Source organism: Hesperophylax consimilis, chromosome 26, assembly GCF_061612785.1.
Source record: "Hesperophylax consimilis isolate HC1 chromosome 26, BYU_Hcon_1.0, whole genome shotgun sequence".
Taxonomy (NCBI): Eukaryota; Metazoa; Arthropoda; class Insecta; order Trichoptera; family Limnephilidae; genus Hesperophylax; species Hesperophylax consimilis.
Window position 1 is genome coordinate 20,154,634 of NC_142861.1, and position 11,443 is coordinate 20,166,076.

General features: G+C 30.6%; 2 non-coding genes across 2 annotated transcripts; both read left to right on the top strand.

Moving 5' to 3' along the window:
• Positions 1–2,021: 2,021 nt before the first annotated feature.
• On the top strand, positions 2,022–2,140 carry LOC149411271 (5S ribosomal RNA). The gene has a single exon (XR_016304935.1). It is a non-coding gene; the product is annotated as a 5S ribosomal RNA (ribosomal RNA).
• Positions 2,141–2,463: 323 nt separating this feature from the next.
• LOC149411272 (5S ribosomal RNA) lies at positions 2,464–2,582 on the top strand. Its single transcript, XR_016304914.1, has one exon. It is a non-coding gene; the product is annotated as a 5S ribosomal RNA (ribosomal RNA).
• Positions 2,583–11,443: the final 8,861 nt, after the last annotated feature.

The window sequence follows — 11,443 nt, forward strand, 5'->3', positions numbered from 1 at the left end:
GTGGGTAATCTTCCAAATTGACTCGCGTTCGCCTGTACTAAATTTCAAACATTAATAATTCACGATTACGGCGAGAAGTAATATAATAAAATACTCATTTAGTAAAATACTTTAATAAAATACTCACATAGTAAAATACTTTAATAAAATAGTCATACAGTAAAATACTTTAATAAAATAGTTATATAATATAATACTTTAATAAAATATTCATCTAGTAAAATACTTTAATAAAACATTCATCTAGTAAAATACTTTAATAAAATACTCATTTAGTAAATTTCGTTTCTAATGGGATGAAAAGATGCCTACTCACATCTTTGATCCTTATTTTAACATTTTAAGAATCTGGATTTTTTTCCATTACTTTTCTTTGATTTAAATATCGTTTATACATTTTTAGAGAAAAAATCTCTAATGTTACTGCATCTGTGCTGAATATTGTTCCTATTAGTAAATATATTATAGATTCCACGTGTTACCAGTTGTTGCGTGTCTTTTTTTCTAATGTATCTTTCTCAAATTACAATTGCAACATTTACCCAACACGTTAAGCTACAACTTTCTCTATCTCACAGTTTTTCTTTAATTTTCCTGTCAAAACATCCTTTTCGTTTTGTTAAAACGACATCCTTCCAGAATGGTATATTCTCTCAGTATCTCAACGTTGCTTTAAATGGCTTTAGGCGTGTTTGGTGGCCAGATCTGTATAGTAATTTCAAATTTCTTTTCCGCATTTCCTTTTCTTCCCATCTTCTCTCCTTTCGGTTCGTCAACATCCCCCAATTGGGTCCCTATAGTTCCACTCACTGGACAGTTTGGAGCAGTTGGATCTTTTGTGCGGCTTAGTCTTTGCACCATGCATTCTAACCTAGTATTCTCTATCTCGGTAATTTATGTAGCTTAAAAAACTACAAAATATCCAGAATAGAGAAATGTGACAAATTTTGAAGTGTAATAAATATAAATCAATACAGAAAAGGCTCAAGATATTAGATATAATGCGTGCTAAACAAATAATTAGATATAATGAGTGCTAAAAAAATAATTAGATATAATGTGTGCAAAGAAAGAATTAGATAAAATGAGTCCAAAACAAAGAATGAGATATAAATAGTGCTAAACAAAGGATTAGATAAAATGAATGCTAAGCAAAGAATTAGATAAAATTAGTGGTAAACAAAGAATTAGATATAATGAGTCCTAAACAATGAATTAAATATAATAAGTGTTAAACTATGTTTTTTCCAACAATTTGATTCCTATTTATTTTAGAGACAAACTACATTAATTACTCACTACACAAGGCATCTAAATTTAAAAAAATGCAGATAAATTTAGCAAATTTAAAGAAAATAGAAGAAATTATGTACGTAATAAATTAGGAAGGTCTAAATTAAAATGTATATTTATATTAGGTCACATGAAGTGTAACTATTTTAGGTTTTATAAATAAATACAATTAAAAAAAATGGGTGTGTCAAGCCTACGCAAGACAGAAGTGAAACTTCTAATATTCTTCTCTCTCTCTCTTTTCATTTCATTCTCTCTTTTTTTCTGTCTATTGACATATTTATAAGTAGCATGTGATAAAAAAAATTAAAAGTTATAAAAAAAGAAAAAAAAATTAGTTAAAGCGGGGATCGAACCTCGGTTCTTCACGACCACAGTCGTGCGCTCTGCCTCTAGACCGCGAAGCTGAGTTCGGAGAGTGACCTAAACTAGGTATATAATATTAGCTAGGCTCCTATAGCGAAATGATCCCGTTTTTTCGTCACGGTCATGAGTCGGTTTTACTCCGGTCCTCGAAATTGCATGACGCGCGTAAAGAAGTTTCACTTCAAAAAATTCCTGCAAAGTTATGGATGTAATTACGATCTTTTTCAAGCGCGTATGTAATGATTATTTTTATCAACGTCGCATACACCTTGCTAATGTTTTCAGTATTATTAGGGCTTTTTTATACTAATTTTCATATATTTATTGGCAGGTAGAGTAGAAATTAATATTGTTTAGCGTTTGCCAACGACCATACCATGTTGAACACACCGGTTCTCGTCCGATCACCGAAGTTAAGCAACATTGGGCGCGGTCAGTACTTGGATGGGTGACCGCTTGGGAACACCGCGTGCCGTTGGCCCATTTTTTATGGTAATTTCATGTTTTTTTTTATTTTTTTATCTTTACTATCATTAATAATATCATAAAATTCTTTAACTTTTCAAGTATGCTACAGGCCTAAAATATTACTTAGTGGATTGATATTATGGTCAACCATTGAAAAAAAAAATTCCTTCAAAATTATGGATGTAATTACGATCTTTTTCAAGCGCGTATGTAATGATTATTTTTATCAACGTCGCACACACCTTGCTAATGTTTTCAGTATTATTAGGGCTTTTTTATACTAATTTTCATATATTTATTGGCAGGTAGAATAGAAATTAATATTGTTTAGCGTTTGCCAACGACCATACCATGTTGAACACATCGGTTCTCGTCCGATCACCAAAGTTAAGCAACATTGGGCGCGGTCAGTACTTGGATGGGTGACCGCTTGGGAACACCGCGTGCCGTTGGCCCATTTTTTATGGTAATTTTATGTTTTTTTTATTTTTTTATCGTTAACATCATAAACAATCTTATATCATTCTTTAACTTTTCAAGTATGCTACAGGCCTAAAATATTACTTAGTGGATTGATATTATGGTCAACCATTGAAAAAAAAAAGGCGTTAAAAACAAAAAAACATTAAAAGATTCTGCCGATAGATGTCACCCCCGTAATCAATATAATTAAATAGATTAAAAAATATATATTTATATTCTGCCGATAGATGTCACCCCCATAAACTATATAATTTAAAATTAAAAAATATTCTGCCGATAGATGTCACCCCAGTACAAAATATAATTTAAATGACGAAAAAAATAATATGAAAAATAAATAATGTTTAAAATTACAATGGATTAAAAATTTAAAAATTTCAAAGAACAATGACTACAAACAATGAGTTATAAAATTAACATTCAACCAAAAAAAAAAATTAATATGCGATGGCCGAGAATCGAACTCGGATCAACTGCTTGGAATGCAACTACGCTGACCATTACACCACCAACGCCAGTTGTCGAGATTACCTAAAAAACATTTATATCTTACTTCAAAACTTTCACTAGATCAAATGAACTTTAATCGGTCCCGCATTTTCGTTTCGGTCATGAGTTGGTTTTACTCCGGTTCTCGAAATTGCATGACGCGGCTAAAGAAGTTTCACTTCAATAAACATCGGAGGAAATCTGTGGTAGTTCACTGAAGATTATAGTATCGATTTAATGAAGCAGCAATTAATCGAGCGCAAATTAACCGGATAGTGATTGAGATGACAAATGCGTCTGTTTTCCACTCAGACGTCGTCGTGGATTCGATTCCTCTGCTAGCTAAGTTCTTTATTATAGCTTAAGCAACATCTTTTGCTTAAGTAATAATTAATAATTAATACAACTCAGTAGTTTGGTCTCCCTCTTACAAAATTCACATTAATAACACTGAGCGAATACAAAAAAAAAATCTACGTTTTATAAATTTTAAATTTAATATCCCACTAGAAGACTTACAATATCATTTTTTATTAAATACTTTAAAAATACACACATTGGAAGACAGGCGTAAAATAAACGACTTAACTTTTTTATTCAAGATTCTAAATTCGACTGTTGCGAACTTCTGCAACTCATAAACTTACGAATACCTACAATAACAACACGACAAAATACACTATTCCAATGCAACACACATAAGCGCAATTACATTGCGAACTCCCCAATACAACGATTTCACATTATGGGAAACCAATACTGAGGTGATGTCGATATATTTAATATTAACTTTGCGAATTTTGTGGATTACGTAAAAGACTTATTTAAACACTATTCCTAAATGGAAGTTATATTTTTGCAAGCCATTCAAATCGCTGTATTTTTTAAATTTATGTTCTTTTATTTTTAATATTTCTTTCTCATGTTTCAAAACCGCAATAAAATTGTACCATCTACATGTAAAAGCCCTCTGGGCGTTAAATAAATGAATAAATAAATAAATAATTATGGTAGAACGAGTTTTTCAAATATTGTCAGGTTATTCATAATTTGATAATGTTTTTCTTTTATAAACCAAAAGCTGGCAACATTCGATGGTCTACTCATTACAAAACGTGAATTCTATTTCCACATAATAAAATGAAATTAAGAGTGATTCACAAGGTATTGAACCCCAAGCGGCAAGATCTACCGTATATAGGATGCAGTTGCAATTATGTTAACGTTTTTTATTATTATAATCATTAATCATTATCGTTATTTGCTTACAAAATGGTTCCGAGTGAGTTGCATCATTCGTTAACCAGTGGCGTGCGTCACAAGAAAATGTTTTTGTTTAATAATATATACGGTTTATTTTATTTTTTTGTTTTAAAAGAATAAACTTGCCGATATTACCAAATATTATTGACCGACGTGATGGATATTACGTACCCCCTCTCGAAAAGTGATAACTCCTGAAAATTTATCCTCACACTGAAATATTTAAGAACAAGTAGACTCGTGAAAAATCACGGATAGTCAAATTTTCTTAAAATCAGTTCCAATTTTGAAAATGGCAATTAAAATAATTTTCTGTTAAAAATATTTCATAGTATAAATAAGTTCTTCATGGCTTGTCGGGATTCTCTAAACAATAACTTCAAATATTAAAAATGAAGACACTTAAATTCATAGCAAAAGTCAAAGAGTTCATTGAACCTGATTTTTTTTATATGGCTATTTATAAAATTATAAATAAAATATTGCAACTAAGTTGACAAATTCTCAATTAAAAATAAACGCAGCCGATTTCCGTTATTTAGAAAGGCTGAAAAAAAGATGTCGGGTTTTGCTCTTAACCATGCGCTTAAGTATTTCGTTGATATCACAAAATAATTCACTAATTTTCATACACGCGTACGAGACAATCAAAATCAAAAAATTTTTTCCGGCGAAAGAGAGAGGTTAAAATTAATTATACCATTTTTCTACTTAACTATGTGTTAGCTTCAGGTATTATAATACAGCTTCCACCGTAAGGTATGGATGGGTTACACACTTGAATGAAAAATGCTGAAATACTATAACCTGTGATTCGTTGCGACTATGATATGGAGTGAAATATTTCTTTTATGGCTTGGTTCTTTTTTTTTTTTTTTTACTTTTTTTTTTCATTTCTTTACATATATTATACATAATAATAGACAGTAAATAAAAACATAAAATATATTACCAAATTGTATACACAAGAAATGAAAACCCACTAAGGCACTGCCTGAGTGTGGGTAATATAAAATCAGTACTATATTTCAAGTACCTAAGTATAATATATATAAGTAGAAAAAGTGTTTTTTTGTTTATAGTTATTATAAAAGTAAAGAGAAAACATTATGTACAATTGTTTATAAAGTTTCAGCAAGTGAGTTGTAGAAAGGATCAATAAATTTATATAAAAAGCGTTTCAATATCTGCGTCATTCAGTCATAATTTTACCTCCTTAACATATTCTATTGTTTTATTTATCATTTGAGTTTGTATTGGTAGAAGGTTAAATGTACGAGGACCAATGAAACTACTGTGTGTCTGCATTAATTTAGTATTTGTTTGGGGGGTGTAAAATATATTATTTGTTCTTTTGCTCATTCTGTTTTCATTTATTTTTGTTTTTAAATAAATATTTCATAGTTTGTAACATAAATAATTTACGAATGTTAAATAATTTAGATTCTTTGTATAATAGGTCAGTCGAGAATGTTTTATTTTTGTTATATATGACTTGAATTATGTGTTTTTGAATTATTTGTAGGGGATTAATAAATGTTTCAGGTGCACCACCCCATCCTATTATGCCATAAGTGATTGCAGATTGCACCAGGGAGAAGTAGATCATTTTCAATTTTTCAGCGTTTAAAATTTCTTTGAGTCTATAAAATATGTAGGTAAGATATCTTAGTTTAGAAGTGGTTTGATAAATATGTAATTTCCAATTAAGATTAATATCTATTGATACTCCTAAATATTTTATATTTTTGACATTAGCGAGTTCGTTGCACAGGAAGCACATGTCTTGATTGCAAGTAGCATTATGGATTCTAATTTTAAGGTTGTCTTTTGGTTTGTTTTTTATGTTTTTGTAAAAAGGTGAGTAAAATGTTTTGCTGTAGTTTAAGACAAGTTTGTTGTATTTTAACCATTTTGAAACAAGTGAAATACATACAGTTGCTTTCGAAAAAGTTTCTGTCCAATTATTACCATCCTCTATTATTGCCGTGTCATCGGCGTAAGAAACAATTTTACCAGGTATTACAAAATTACATAAATCATTTATATAAATTAAGAATAAAATCGGGCCAAGCACAGTTCCCTGCGGAACTCCGTTTTTTATCTGTGTCTCTGAACTATAATTATTCCCAATTTTTGTTTTTTGTGTTCTGTCTTTAAAATAGTTTGATAGTAGTTAGATAGTAGTTAGAATAAAAATTATCTAAAACTGATCATGTGCGTTATACGAGACGCCTCTGCTATTTGACCGTTTAGAATGTACGAAATAATTATAAGTAATAAATGGCAAGGTATCCTATTGAAGAGAAAAATACTAAATTTTGCAATAACCTGCTTGTTCCGACTGCACCTATTTACGCGTTGATAAGGTACAAAATCGCATAAATTGTTAATAGATTTATGCATACGAATTGCAACATTTACAAATTTTCACTGGATGCGAAAACGGACACTATGCTTTCGCGACCTCCTTAGCGTTTTACGGATGGACGAGTCTTAAGAGGGCAGTCTTTCAGTTGCATAAAAACACAGCTGTTTTGATTCCTCAAGGCCAAGCAATACGAAGTAATGAAAAATCATGTGTTTTTGGTTTAAAAATTTGATCGCTTAGAAATCTTTTAGATGCTTCAATTAAATTCTGTAGAAGACATTTTGACCTTTAAACCAATCAAGCACTTTTTTGATAAAACCAAAAAATTGAAGTATCAGACCTATAAAAACTGCCTTAAGTCCAAAATCTTCTACTTACGAACCCATTTTCGATTATGGTTTTGTTGTATAAAGTAAAAAATTAAGAATAAAATAAAATTATAAAAAACACTTAGATGTTTGTGCCTGAACTTTGCAGAATAAAATAAAATGAACTTTATGGCAATGTTTTTTGTTTTATAAATCAAAACGGGCGGCTGTTGATAAACGGAATTTTAAACCTTATCGCCACCGACATAAAGAGTGGTATTACTATCGGTCCAACTGTTACACGACGCGATGCATAGCCTTATAATTATGCCTTGGGTACATATAAAATGCTAAGTTATGTAGTTTATTTTTTAAGAAATGTTTTCAATCCATCATTCTTTATCTGGTCAACAGCCATGGTCAAATTTTGATTTAAGTAATGTCACTTAAAAGGTTTTTGTTCACATTTCTTTTTTTCACAATCTTTCCACAACCGAGCGTTGAACTCAAAAACGAGTCGCAGAAACGACCCGTTCTCATGAGACAAATGTCACATGTGTTAAAAACAAGGTAAATTACACGTTTTTTTTGCATAATACTTGAGAATCTCATACCAAAGGATGCCCTCTTAACGGTCTTGGTTTTTTTGGCTGCCTATTTTAGAATTCCATTGAACACCATTGAAATCCAAGTGTATTTTTGTTGATGATTAGTTTAATTACTATATTGTTATGCAGTAGGTTATTGTGTCACGTCCTCGTAGCTCATTAAATGAAGTTACACAATATTTTTTATATATAACACATAGAAGGTAACCTCCACCATCGGGAGACATGCTTGGTTGATTCAGCCTTATCTAACCCATTGCTGCGTAAAAACTTTCATCTTACCCTTCAAATGTCTCCTATTATATACCGGGGTCTGCCGTTTTGGCACTGTGCATCTCTTTAAATCATCGCTAGTTTTCTACTTCTGTAAATGTTTTCCTTCTGTTTTCCAGTTTAACAGGGACAATCTGTATTTTTTGATGCATTGCTTGCTCAATCCCATTTTATTTCTGCCATTATTTGTTTAAAAGTAATATTTGTCATTAATTCATATTTGTTATGCTAAATATGAATTAATGAATTGTTATGTTTATGTTTGAAAACACCTTTTCTATATTTTTAATAAAACTGTTTTCTGAAAAACGTTGTGATAATTTTATTACATTGATAAACGATCGTGTACGTAAAAACCTTACTAATTGGAACGTAAAATAGAAATTGGCATAAAATAGTTCATGGAAAGATTCACAAGATATAAACATTGCGTATCCAGTCAAAGAGGAATGTTTATCTGTTGTATAAACTTAATAAAAATTATAATTTGTCATAGAATTTCTTTTCCTAAGTATTTTGAATGAATCTATTTATTTTTTTATTTTGAAGATTTTGTAAAAATACCATTTTGGAAACTAGATAAAATTACCTTTTAGATTTTGTATTTCAAACAAATAAATTGCAATATTTTTATTCCCAACATGAAAAGAAGATAATCAAAAACATTTTTTTTAAAATGTCGAAAAATTTCTGTGAATTAAAAAATTCAAAAACCCTTCAGTCCCTTTTTATCTCGATCATACAATTGATTAATTAACATTATTTTGATAATTCCCAGAGCATAACCAACAAAAAACAGACATTTTGACACAATACAAACGCAGATTTTTTTGTATTTGTATTTACATACAAATGCATAAGGCATTTTAGTTATTAAAAAATATCACTTTCGCTTTCACGAAATTCTTACAAAATTTCTTTGGTTACAGTCAATTAAAATATAATATTATTTCTGAAATAATCTAACCTTTTCCAAAAACTTTACACAAAATATTCCAAATAGCGATGGGCGGAATCGATGAATCATCGATGGTTTACTCGATCTTTTTTACCATTCGAAATATCTCGATTCATTGTCAGAATTAATTCGAATGCAACTCCGAGACAATCGTTTTGAAACGTCATCGAAAGTCGTCGCTGTGATTGGTCAGAAATAATCGATGCCAGCCAAGCGTTATGATTGGTCAGAATTAATTCGATGCACGGTCCGAAATAATCGTTTTCAAATGTCATCGAAAGTGGAATCGAGACAATCGCTCTGAAATGTCAGAAATCATTCGAATGTTCAGTCCGAGACAATCGTTTTCAAACTGTCAGAATTCGTTCGAAAACGCAAATCGATTCTCACATTCGAGAGGTTATATTTCGAGATGTCAAAATATCTCACATTGCTTGACAAACAAAATATTTTATAAGTACATTGTTGGCTGCCTACTGAAGCATGTTGATGTTATAATCAACCTCGTGTGTGAATTGTAAATTATGAATTAATACTTTTAGGTGACGATTTACGTTTCCAGTAGGTATAGTTTATGTGTAAAAGATTTTCATGGTGATAGTTTTTCACAATTGAAGGTTTAATACCTACCTATGTTATTTTTAGGTTATTTATCATCTATTCGGGACATTCGGGTAGTGTATATTTAAAATAAAATAAACCAATAACTTAGCAAACACCATTTATATATTTAATGCTGATCGGGTTTCACTACAACCGTAGCTTCTTCGGGCAGTATACAATATTCAGTATATATTAAACTCATCAAGTGACATGTGTTCGTTCATATAAACATAATATATCTGCTTAGCGTAAAGAAATTCAGAAAATATTTTTCTTTGTACTTAAAAAACTTGTATAATAATTTATTTTAATTGTACGTATGTAGATATTCGAATCTTATTAATTATTTATAAAAATGTTAATTGCATATGCATACATATTTGAAATTCGTGGCTAACAGGAATAATACTAATGTTGCTAGCAGACAACAAGGGAATCATTGCCAGGAATGAATATTAGTGATTGAAATTTCGCTAGTACCTGCTTACCAAAAATATTGCCATACTAATAAAAATAAATTACAACCGGAATATGCAAACCCCCCCCCCCCCGACGGAAATTTTTTTGCCCCTGTCCGTAGCTATTGCTCCCGCACTCCGAGTGATTCATTCGAATGGATCATTCGATTCTTTTGATGTTTCGGTTAAATAAAATCGATTATATAAATATTTCAATCATTCCCATCACTAATTCCAAAGTTACATTATAAAAGGATTAAAACTGACAAAAATAACACAAATAATACTAAATATATTGAATTATACTAATATAATAGTGAAATGGTCATTACAATAGAAATAATGCATCAAACATCTCCAACTACAAATCAGAACTGTCATATTACTCATATTGCATATTGAAAAATACGCCAGTTTACCAAAATGCGATGTTACGAAACAATTTTTATTTGTAATAATTCGAAATAAAAGTTTTCAGTCTTTGTACAATGTGAAGCAAAAACACCGTTTAACGGTTGTGAAGTGATTTTTTATTGGTAACACTGTTGGTCTTGTGTAAGAAAAACAGATTCGACATTAAACAAAATTATGAACAGTTTTTAGAAACGTGGCTGTCACGATTTAATTCACTATTAGAATATTTGAGTTCAGTCGCACATGAATAAAATTTTGCATTTATAGAAACTTACAAAACTGGATTTTCAGATCTGCATTTATAAAAGCGTTGGCTCAATGTGATCTTGCACTAGGCAGTTAGCAATGTGCAGTAAATACCTGACCAGCAAAAACTACCTTTCACTCTCGTCCGCCGGTAAAAGGCAGCAGCAGACCGGATACGGAAACCGCGCCGGTAATGTTAGCTAAGTAAGTAATAATCGTCAACATTTAAAATATGGGAAGAGCGCGCTGCTTCTTGCTTCCACTAATCGATATTATCATGTTTCACACAGTTACTATTCTTGAATGATCTTTTAAATGTCGATTAATATTTCTGAGATTTGTCTCTTATTTAATAAATCAAAAACAAAATTTCCTATGAAATCATATAATTAGCTAGGTACACGGAAAAAAATTACTCTTGCTAATTTATTAAGAATCTCTTCAAATTCTTTGTTAGTCCAGATAAAACGAGATTGCAGGCGTTTTTTAAAGATTTAACAGCTTTTCCGATAAACTTTTAGTATTTCATAAACATTTTATCATGATGTCAGAACACTTGAACAATGAAAATTTCTCATAAAATCCAATAAAATGTATGAGAGAAAACCAAAGCGCACAACTCATGCCATTATGAGGTGCAAGTGTAGCAGGTTGCCATCAGACTGTATGGGAAACGTCAAAAGTTGAAGGTATTATTTATATAATGGGGAATTTGATCATAGTCAAAGTGAGCCATCTAGTCAAAATAAGGCTTCCTTGAATAATGTGAACTCAGCAGATTTTTGAAAATGGAAACTGAAGTAACAAACAAATAAACAGAAAGACGATTATCAAAACGGTCG